Source organism: Populus euphratica, unplaced genomic scaffold, assembly GCF_000495115.2.
Source record: "Populus euphratica unplaced genomic scaffold, PopEup_1.0 scaffold218.1, whole genome shotgun sequence".
In the NCBI taxonomy this organism is placed as follows: domain Eukaryota; kingdom Viridiplantae; phylum Streptophyta; class Magnoliopsida; order Malpighiales; family Salicaceae; genus Populus; species Populus euphratica.
Genome location: NW_011500100.1, coordinates 198,569 through 210,362, shown reverse-complemented (window position 1 = coordinate 210,362; position 11,794 = coordinate 198,569).

Here is an 11,794-nt window from a genome sequence, read left to right as displayed (position 1 = left end):
CAGTAGTAATCACACTTCATTTAAAACTTAAAATTCGAGTTGAAATTATCATCTAAAAAATAATAAATCAGAGAAACCTCTCACTCCCATGTTTATAGATTTTTTTAAAAGAGAAAAAGCAGTATAATGGAATCCATATTATAATTAAAGGTAGAATTTATTGAATCCTTTTGTTTTCTGATAAGTCAAACTTGGTCTCATCAATCAGGTTCTTAGAGGAAAGGAGAGGGAAAGGGGAGAGTTACAAAATATTTTAACTCCCTTTTACACTTTCAAAATCCATGGTCAAAAAAGAAAAAGAAAAAAAAGGCAATGAGGTCTTTTATATCTGAATTTTTTGTAAGGATAGTTTGTCCATCCAACTTTGTTGATTGTCCATGTTTAATGGTGGAAGACCATAACACCAAGTAAAAGTTGATAAATAAAAATATCCAAATTAGCACCTCAAAGTTTTGATTAACAAAAGGACTCATTAGTAAAAATATTCTAGGCATTTAAAGGCTCGATTGAAATTTTAAAAAATTTAATTAAAATTATTGATACTTTTATTGTAAGGAGATCAACTTTAGAAAGTAAATTTTGATGTCAATTAAAACAAATGAAATTTAGGAACCAAAATTAAAATTCCAAAAGTTTAATTAATCAAATTAAAGGTTTAATTGTATAAAATTCAAATAGTGAGATGAGGAAAAAGAAAAGTTTGGTGGTCATCTAAGGGTCTAATTGAACAAATCTAAAATCAATAATCAACTTGTGAAAGATGCTCAAAATTAAAGTTAACAAATGAATCTAGTAGGGATGCAATTATATGAAAGTAAGAAGTTAGAGAGAAATTACCGGTAAAATCAAACAAAATTGAAAGAATAGGGATCAAATTGAAAATTGCTAGATCCCGAATCAAAAAACCTTAATTTATAGAAATTAGTCAAAATAGTGTCATTTAAGGTACTGTACATCTTTATTAGTTTTTGGATGATGAGATGAACACTTTAAAATGAATGAATGTAATGTTTCTATCCATTTCAAAAGTTATCATCACCACCATTCAACTAAGAAACACCCCTCTATAACTCTATATCCTTAAAATCAAACATTTACATCTCATATTCTCTATTGATTTTCAAAATATCTTGTTCCTAGTCAATTAGCACTATAATTTTAGTCATGACACTGTTTGAGTGGACACTTTTAAACATTTAAATGTGTAGCTGTATACTTCTAAATTAAGCATTGAAATGTGTGCATCTTATCTATCAAATTCAAGTGGTTTCAAGCAACAATGACATCGATGTTGCTATAAAGAAGCCATGAAAGTGACCATCCTAGTCAGCCTTGACAAGAATATCCATTTACTAAAAACAACCTAAATTTTTCATATGCTCCTACTTAGAAAACCCTAGTAAGTTCACATTAATTGTTAGAAACCTTTTTCTCTAAATCTAAAGGTAGAAAACACATCACCTTGGTTTCCAAGTTTCCTACAGAACAACCTAAACCCAAAATCATTGGTTCTATGGCAAAACCAGCTAAGTTTTAGTCTGTTAGATCCCTAATAAATTCATCTAAAAGACTTGAATCCTCTTAAAAAAGAAAGAGATCCAGAGCAAAAGAGAAAGAGAAAAAAAAGTAAAAGAGAGTGAAAAAAAAACTTCAGCTAAGGAGCAAACAACTCGATTGATCCACATTGTAAAAATTCTTATTTTCTTTTTAATTGTCAATTATACCAATTGTATCTATAAAACTTCATCATAATTTACCTAATTTCTTATGCACTGGTTTAACTTACATTATTTAAATGAAAAATCCCTCATTTCAAATTCAATTTATAATGCAAACTTCTCATTGCATGATAATCCATTTTATAAAAGAAGTTCATTTTCTTTTTGCTTTTACTTAATTTGTCATTTACAACAAATTAATACATACATGTTTATTCATTTTAATAGTTCTAATAATTTGTCATATTAAATTAATAAATTCACAGTATATTTCCTTTATATAGGCTTCTATCCAAAAACTTAATTTTTGTAAGATCTATATATAAATTATTTTTATAACCACAACTATACATGTAGTATTGATCTCAAATACTAACTTAATAAAATAATACACACACAAAAGAAAATGCTAGCTTACAATAGTTTATAAATTATTAAAGCTATTTCCAAAAATAAAACTAAAAGATATAACAATTACTTACATAACAAAAACTAATAATGTCAAAAGTCTAACTAATGTAACAAAAGAGACTTGAAATACATGTATATCATTTGTGAACTTAATTAATCTAATTCCAAAAGTAAACCTAAAAGATATGATTAATTATCAATTAATCTTTTTATTTATGTGATACACTGTATTTAAAATGAATATTTACCATAAATTAAAGGTATCTTATGGTAACAGACTTGTTATTATAAAATATAATAAATATTTATCATAAATTAAAGGTATTTTATGGTATCAGACTTGTTATTATAAAACATATTTTAGTTAAGAAGTTAGTAATACTTCAAGTATAAAATGATGATATAAAATTTTAATAAAAATATATTTTTAAGTACTAATCATATATACTATGCAACAATTTCAAAAATGTGGAAATAACATAACAATTTTTTTCCTATAAAATGAAATCTTTAAAGCATAAATTTATCGTTTTGGCCTCCTCGTAATTATGCTGTCAATTTCATTATCTCTAATTCTTATTTAACCTATCATTTGTGTACTTGATTAATCTAATTCCCTTATTAAATTTAGATTTTTTGGTATCTTTGACCTTTAAGTCATTAACGTCTTCATATACAGTTGCCTAAAAAATATTTACTAATTTGCTCATATTCATATGGTTCACTTGGAATCATTATATCCTTAACACTTAACTTATCATATCCTTAACACTTAACTCATGTGGTTGACTTACAAAAACTCTTCCATTAATACCTACTCCTTATATAACCAGTTTAAAAGCCTTTCAATTAATAGCTCTCGCTTATGCAACTAACTTAAAAGCATAACATTTTATTTTCCATTAAATAAATTTTCTCCCATCATTTCTTGAGTTTAATGAGATAGTTTGAGATAGGATTCTAGAATGAGTTATTGAAACAAGAGCATAACTAAAAGAAAAACAAGAAAAAAAGAAGTTGAACAAGAAAAAAAAAAGGAATTACTTGCATATTTGGCTTTACATCTTCCTCTCTTTAAGCACTTTTGGTTCAAGATCTTTTCCTTCCCTTTCATCTTTTTATGAATTTTGATTTGTTTGAACTTTTTTTTATATGAAATTCATTTTAATATATTTATTGTTGAAATTGTTTTTTGTTGTTGTTGTTATAAGTTTCTAGGATTTTAATCCTAAATATATTTTGGGACTATAACATCCAAACAACACAAAAAGTATAACAATCTAACAGAAACATTGATGAAATTGACTATTTTATAGGTGTTTTGTTATCCATATTAGGCCACATTTTATGGAGAAATTACAAAAGATTTTAGATTTTATGATAAAAATGCAAATGACATATTCTATTAGTGATGCCATTGGAAATGGTCATGCATAGTCCAACAGAATTGGCAATGAAATATTTTCGATGAAATTTGCAACGAAATATTCATTTGTTAATTAAGGTGAATTTCTGATGGAATATAGGATGGAATATTCCATCGGTAATTAATATTTTTAATGAAAAATGGATGGTAAAATTTGATTTTTTGGCATGAATATTTCATTAGTGATCTCGTTAGAAAAAAAAAATTCTATCAAAAGTTATGACAAAATGCAAATCTTAGACAACATGTTTTTGTTGATGTTGGGTTTCCTGAATATCATACACACAACGAAAATGATAAAAAAAAATTATGTAGTACTCTCTAGAATCTCATTAGACAAATCTAGAGTTGATTAAGGATTTATTACCTGAAGATTTTATCTTTTTCGATTTAGAATAATTCTTTCAAAACTAGATTGTCATAAACTATAAATCATTCGATTATCCATCCTTCAACGATCATCCATACTAATCACTAGTGAGAAATATCTTAAATCCTTATTTAGAAGTGAGGGATTGCTATGTCCAAAGTGCTAGCTCTCTATTCCATGACCTACATAGTTTTTTTTTTTTAATCTAATAGACAACCACTAAAATAAGAGGCATACTATTCCATGACCTACATAGTTTTTTTTTTTTAATCTAATAGACAACCACTAAAATAAGAGGCATAATTTACTATTTTGAAGAAAATCTAAAAAACATTGTAAATTGACAAAAATATCAATTTACCCTTTGATTATATCCATATATTAATTCAGAAAAAATTTAAAAATTAACTAAATCAAGTTCTTACTTGATTTTTCTAAGTTTAGAAATATAATCCATGTATTAATTATATTCTAGTCATTAATTTCTAAAATATATTTTGATTAAATGATGCTAGTTTTCTAACTAATTGTTTTTAATGTGTGTGACCTATTAGGTTCCTTATATATTGGTTAATTATATTCTAGTCATTAATTTCTAAAATATATTTTGATTAAATGATTCTAGTTTTCTAACTAATTGTTTTTAATGTGTGTGACCTATTAGGTTCCTTATATATTGGTTCAAATATAAATTCTAATTCTAATTAAATATAAATAAATAAATAAATTATTATGAATTAAACAATTTAATAATCTATATACGAAGATCATGTGCATCGCTTAATAGTGTGTCTTGGTCCCTCAAATATTAGAAAAATCATTAGTGGTTTAACTAAACCTTGTATTAATTGATTTCTTAGTGTAATTAATATTCTTTTATCAATAATATTATAATTTAACATTAAAGCGTAAAGTATGTATGTCATGTTAAATCATATATATGTTCAAAAGTATGTATGTCATGTTAAATCATATATGTTCATTACATGATAGTCATTGATCATTTGAATAAGATTTGCAACTCTTTTCAAATATCATTCAATCTTAGCTAATGATTTTTCAGTCAATACTATTTAATAATATAAAAATATTTCTCCTAATTTACCTAGAATGATGAATCTTTTCTTGGTCACTAAAATACCTTTATATAATTCATATTATAACTAATGCTTGCCTTTTTGTTACCTCAATTAAAATAACATGTAACATAATCAAAACATAACACTTTATATATAAAATAACTTAGTGATATCAAGTCTTAGGATCACTTACACAACCGTTATATGAATCTTTTCATAAACATAAATAATCTTTTTATATTGAATTTTCATGCAAATCATTTGAATGTGTATGACTTGCGACAAGTACCGACAATTAATTCTAGGTATTATTTATATCTCACCTTATAAAAATAGATACTTTATTTTATAAAAAAAGAAAGAGAATATAATATGTATTAATTTCTATGATTTTAATAAATATTTCGTATTTAAAAGAGCATTAAGTAAGAATATTTTAGTAACAATACTTTAATACAATAGAAATCTTATAATTATAATAACTTTATAAATTTTTTTATAAATTATTTTTATCCCATGAACTTTATCTTTACTCTATACTCATAAATCTAATATTAAATTTATTAATTTAATATTATATGAATATTAAAAATAAATTAAATATTTATTAATAATAAATATATATTTATATAAATATAATAATACTATACGTAACCAACTCAATAACTATCAGGTATATTAAGGTAATAACCATCTATTTAGTTGGTATAATTATTGTGGACACGAGTTTTTCCTTGATGGAATTTTGCATCGACTTTTTGCAATTTCATGGTGGTGTTGTGACAAAACAAGAAAAACTGGACAGGTCCTCCACATTCAGCAACCAGTATCATCATCCATAAATGCCAACAAAATTCTTTTCTTTCGTATCTAAAGTGATACGCCATTCGAATGATGAAGAGTGACAGGCTAGCATGACCTTTGATCAGAGAGATTGCAATCATACCCCATGCGCATTATTAAAAACAAAAGGTGGAAATGAGATAGCGACAGCGGATTATGATATTTACCTGCCCTTTTCTTTAAATATTACAACAATTCTTGGTCTGGAAAAAACCCTAGTTAATTTGATACAGATGAATGCATGATCTCTAGCATTGTTCTTTGAAAGATGGTGGGAAAGGGATTGAAAATCCCACCTCCAGCCCTCTACCCTTCTTTTCTATCCCTAATATTCTCATATTGGAAGTTAAAAATAGCTTCAGGGAAGACTTCTGGGACTCCATGACGCCCATTAATTTGTTTAATTTCCACAGACACCAAGAAATTACCTTAAAGCAAATCACTTTTGGAGACCTAAACCTAACAAAGTCTCTCCAGGTCCTTGTCTATTTTTCCAGGAATTCGTAAAAGCAAGCATTACTCATAACCACTCCAACTAATTGACTCACATCCTAATCACACCATGGGATTTGTTTATATGCCCAATTTGTGTTATCAAACTGCTAATATCATATTAGTAGATAGACGAATGGTAGCGCTGTTGTGTATTTAGAAATAAAAACATAGATTTGTCGACATTTTCACAATGCTTTTACACCCATTATCGCGTGCTCTCTTCTTCTTCTTTTCTCCAACGACCTTTCGAGTGAATATGAAGTTAACCAAAGAGATGCATTTTTTTATGGCCATAAGAAGTGCTTGACTGAGGTAGTGTTTAATATTGTAATTAATTAAATTTTGTTTAAACTTATTTTTCAAAAATACATTAAAAAATTTGATCTAATATCTTAACAATTTAAGTATACTTTATAAAAATACTTGTACTAAGATACCAAACACACAAGCATCAAGATATCCCAATGGAAGAACCAAATGAAGAGCCAAAAAGAAGGAAAGAAAAAATCCAATTTTATTTTTATCTTCATTCCCCTGATTTTGTAGCTCTAATGGACAAGCCAAAATAATAATTTTCTTATTGAATAAAAGTTATATATATATATATATATACACACACACTATCTAAGAAATTTTATTAATAATTTGACTTTTTTCTAGATGGTGTTCGTCTTTTCAATGCTTTAAGAGGGTATTTCCAGTGCAGGGTTAGGCCTTTCTACCCAAAATCTTGACAAGTAATTCATTATAAAAAAGGTTGTGTCTCATCATATGATTGGTGATATATTGATCTATGTCAGCAAGTGTCACAAAATCATCACCCTTTGTAGGGTTCCAAGAAATGGGTACAGTTTTCAGTGTAAAAACCCAAGGAGAAATTGCGGCGATCTTCAAGCTAGAGAACTAAATTCCAACCGTGCACTCATAGAGCATCCCAATTCTACACTGGTTTGATGTCTTGACCAATCGTGTGCATAAACATCTTTTCTGATTTCTAGAATTTCAATAAGGGTCAAAGGACTGTCCATTGATACTCGAGTGATGAGTTTTATCGATTCATAATAAGGAAAACGGTGACGAGTTTGTTTGCTTGTTCAAGTATTACCCTCACAAATGATTTTCACTTGAAAAAATTAAGCTTAATAATTTTTAAGTGTTTTTTTAATAATTTTGATATATCAATATTAGAACTTAAAAAAATTATTAAATAATTTTTAAATATTTTTAAAAATTATTACCCATCATAATATCATTTAAATATTTTTAAAAATTATTACCCACCATAGTATCATTTATAATTATAGATTTTAAGTTTGGTGTGTTCACCTGTATTTTTTATTTTTTTTATTTTTTTTATAATTTTTTTCATCTTATCTTTTTATAAAGAATTGATTAGAATTTAAATTTTGTAATTTTTATTTATTTTTATAATGATATTTTAGCCTCATGATTCATGATTTAGATTACAGGTTCGGAAAACTAACTTTAATTAATTTAGATTATTTTTTTATTTTTTTTTTATTTCACTATTTATCAATCACTAAGTTGATTCACTTTCATAATTTTTTTTGAGTTACTTCTCATGATGATATCTTGTTTCTAGGATTTAGATTGCATGTTTAGCGGGTTAATTTAGGTTAATTATGATTATTTTATTTTTTATTTTTATTTAATTTAATATTTTTTTCAATTTATTCCATCAATATTTTATTGATTTATATATCTTTTTATATTTTTAAATTAATTTAAAATTATTTTAATATATTTTTAAATAAAAAATACCACACGTCACAGTACCAAATATATACGAACTCTTACATCTATGAGGCACGAGGAACCCTTGTTGTTGATTGCATTAAAAATTATGCAATTCTCGCGACTAATGACTGCCTAGGGTTCTTAAGGCAAACAATGACAAGAAATGGCGTGATTGATATCTCATTTATTTACGCTGCATTATAGCTTTCGCTTGTTTTGCCTGGTTTTCAGGCAATAAAGATTCAAAATTGCCGGCGAAACCAAACTCTTGAGATGCTGACAGTTGCCTTCATCACTCAAATAACACTGCTGCCTTTCTACGAGTGTCTTGGTAATAAAACCTTGCCTCCCTTGGTTCTCCTTGAAGGAAGACCATGACCCCAATTCTGTGGGGCAGTGGAGCAATTTAATTGGTTGGAGCGAGTTATCAAATGCAAATATATATATATATATATATTGACAAATTTTGGGTATTTGAGTGGCTCCATCAATATATATATATTGACAACTATTGGGCAGCCCAGTTGTTTTTTTTTTTTTAATTTATTAAACCGTAATTCCAGGTCTTCCACTTCTGGGGCAATACCTTATACCTACCTCAACTTGTTTTTCTTTTTTCGAAAAATCAAACACACAAGCTTCCATCCCACCAACCATGGCTTCATAAATTTGAACACCCCACGTGGCACAGCAAAAACCTTTTTGTTTCAACAGAAACAGCATCATGTCAAGACAATTCTTTATGTTACGTGTTGTGCTTGATGTTGTGGCCACTTATAAAAACTACAAAAAAGATGTTTGGCACTTTATTTTGAGAGAGAAAATATCTTATTTAAACTATGATGGTTAGAAATTCTATCTGATTTTTAAAAACTTCATGGTAGGAGATTAACTAAACTAGGTAAAAGATATATTATCACTCCTAAAATATTTTATTTTAAGTAGGCACATTCATAATTTTATTTTAAATTATTATAAATTGTTGTGTTATGTTATCAATGATATATTTATAATATTTATGACTATATCATTAATAAATATTAGGGTTAATAATTTTTTTTTATCAAAATTCACACTTGTCATAAATCTATTTACATCAAACACACTTATGAATTGAATTTTAAAATTGTCATTGGACTTGGAAGGATGACAAAAATAGGCTTTGGATCCTTCCAAGTAGATGCATTTTTGGTATTTTGTATATAGACCCAATGGATCAATTTATTTGAGTCAAGTTCTAATGAGTTTTGTAAACTTGTTATAAATTGCAAATACAAACAAAATATTTTTTTATTTATCAAAAAATAATAAAATAATAATTTTATAAAAATACTAAAACTCATAAAAATATTTTTGAGCACTTTTTTATGCTAATAACTCACAAGTTAATGCAAATACATTATTCATGTTTTTTAGGACTTGGCCATAATGAAAATTTAGAAATGATTAATAAAAATGCTTTGTGAAAATTTAGAAATGATTAATAAAAATGCTTTATGATATTTTTATTTTTGTTTTTGTTTTTTGTGTTATTATTCTAACACATGCTAAAAAAGATAAAATCAAGCACCACACACCCATTTTTACTAATCTATTCACACAACCACTTTTACAATCCTTGAAAATACTCACAACAAATACATATAATTAATTTACAAAAACAAATCTCAAATTCTATATTAATCAACCTTCAACAATGTTGCTAAACAGGATGGGATTGCCAAAATAAAACTAGATGTTGTAGTAACAATGACTTTCGGTGCATGTTTGTCACGCATCGCCACAAATGATAATGCATAGAAAGATGCTTTGGAGTCCTAGATCGAGCGCAAAATAGTAGATTGGGTAGCCTCCCTTTTTATTTTCATGTTTGTGCTTGCAGTGAGAATTAATATTACCTACAAAAAAAAAAATCAAACATCAAAATTGATTTAATCCCCTTTTATCTTCATATATCTGTTGTCACGTGGAAGGAAAACATGATGGCATATGAGCTAGAGTAAAAAGAGCTACTGGTCATGTGACTCAAGGTGCTGATTAAAGGCTGGTATGACTTATGGTGTTGGTGTAGCCCTATTATTTTGAAGGCCGGTTCAATTGAAATAATTAAATGAAGAAAGATATTATTATGAGCTTTGAAGGCCGGTTCAATTGAAATAATTAAACGAAGAAAGATATTATTATGAGTAGTGGCGGAGCCTAATTAAATGAAGAAAGATATTATTATGAGCTAGAGTTTTTTAAATAAGGATAAAAATTATTAATAAATATTATATTATATAGACATGCATTAAAAATCAATTCAAAACAAATACACTAACTCATATTATACAAAATTAATTTTAAAATACTTTTAAAATGAAAAAACTTACAAAAAAAATACTTTTTTCCTTTCTTTTTTAAGAAAAAACTAACCTTCATTGATTAAAATTAGGCTTACACACAAGTGTTAATTCTTTTCCAGACTCCAACAAAATACAAATTGTCTAACAAAAAAAAAGAAAAAAAAAAGAAAATATAAATTATTTAATCATATGTCCTGATTATTTTATAGGAAGGCATAAAAAAAATTAAAATCATAAAAAAACCAATCTCAAGCTAAAACAATTTTAATTCTACAAATATCAATCTTTACTTACTAATAATAATTGGAATGTTTGCTTCTTCATCTCCATCTCGGGGAAAAGTTTAATTCCATAGGTAAATAATTTAATTGAAAATTATATAACCTTTAATTAATTCAAAATAATGAAATCAATTTTCGTAATTCAAAATCTTGCAAATGTCTACAATTCACGTTTAATTGATTCAAAACGTTATACATATCAAAACCTCTAAATTATTATAAATTCTGATATTTTTAATAATTAATTATAAAAGAATAAAATTAAAATTAAATAATAAAAAAATAAAAAAATGAAGGAAATTTATGTATAGTAAAAAAAATTACTTGCATAATTGGACTTGAAAAGAAATTTATACAAGGAAGAAAGACAGGTAACAACAGCTCAAAAAAAAAAAAAAAAAAGCTAACGGCTAGCGAGTGGAAGAAAAAAAAAAAGGTTTGGGGAAATGAGAATGAGCTGGAGTAAATGCTGGAAACCTAAATATAAGACATATATTATATATATTATTTATTATATTAAAATTGAAGTCAACAATAATTTCTTTATGTCTCTGTGTATGTTAATCCTTCAAGCCCTCACCGTACTATTATATTAATATTCTAATATTAAAAATATTAAAAAAATTAAGGGATAATTGCCCCCTTTTAACCCTATATGACTCCGTCACTAACTATGAAAGAAATGTTATGGGGTTCACATGATGATAGGTCCATTATAGATGGTGGTGTTTAGGGGCTGTTGATGGTTGTTTTAGGTTTTTAGGTCTGTGACATTGAGAGAGAGAGAGAGAGAGAGAGAGAGAGAGAGTAACATGGCTTTACTGTTAATGGAAGCTTTGGTTTTGGAGAGGGAGGTAAAGACCATTAATGGAAGTTTCGGTTTTGAAAAGGGAGGTAAAAACCATTATTGTGAGGCTAATCAATAATTGAAAGGAGTAGTTGAATCTATAATAAATATGTTGGCTTTAATGGGATGAAATCAACGCAGTTATTAGTATGATGGGTAATCGGTGAATGATGATTTTTTCTTTTTTTTTTTCTTTTTTAAAAGATAATGACAAGAGAAAG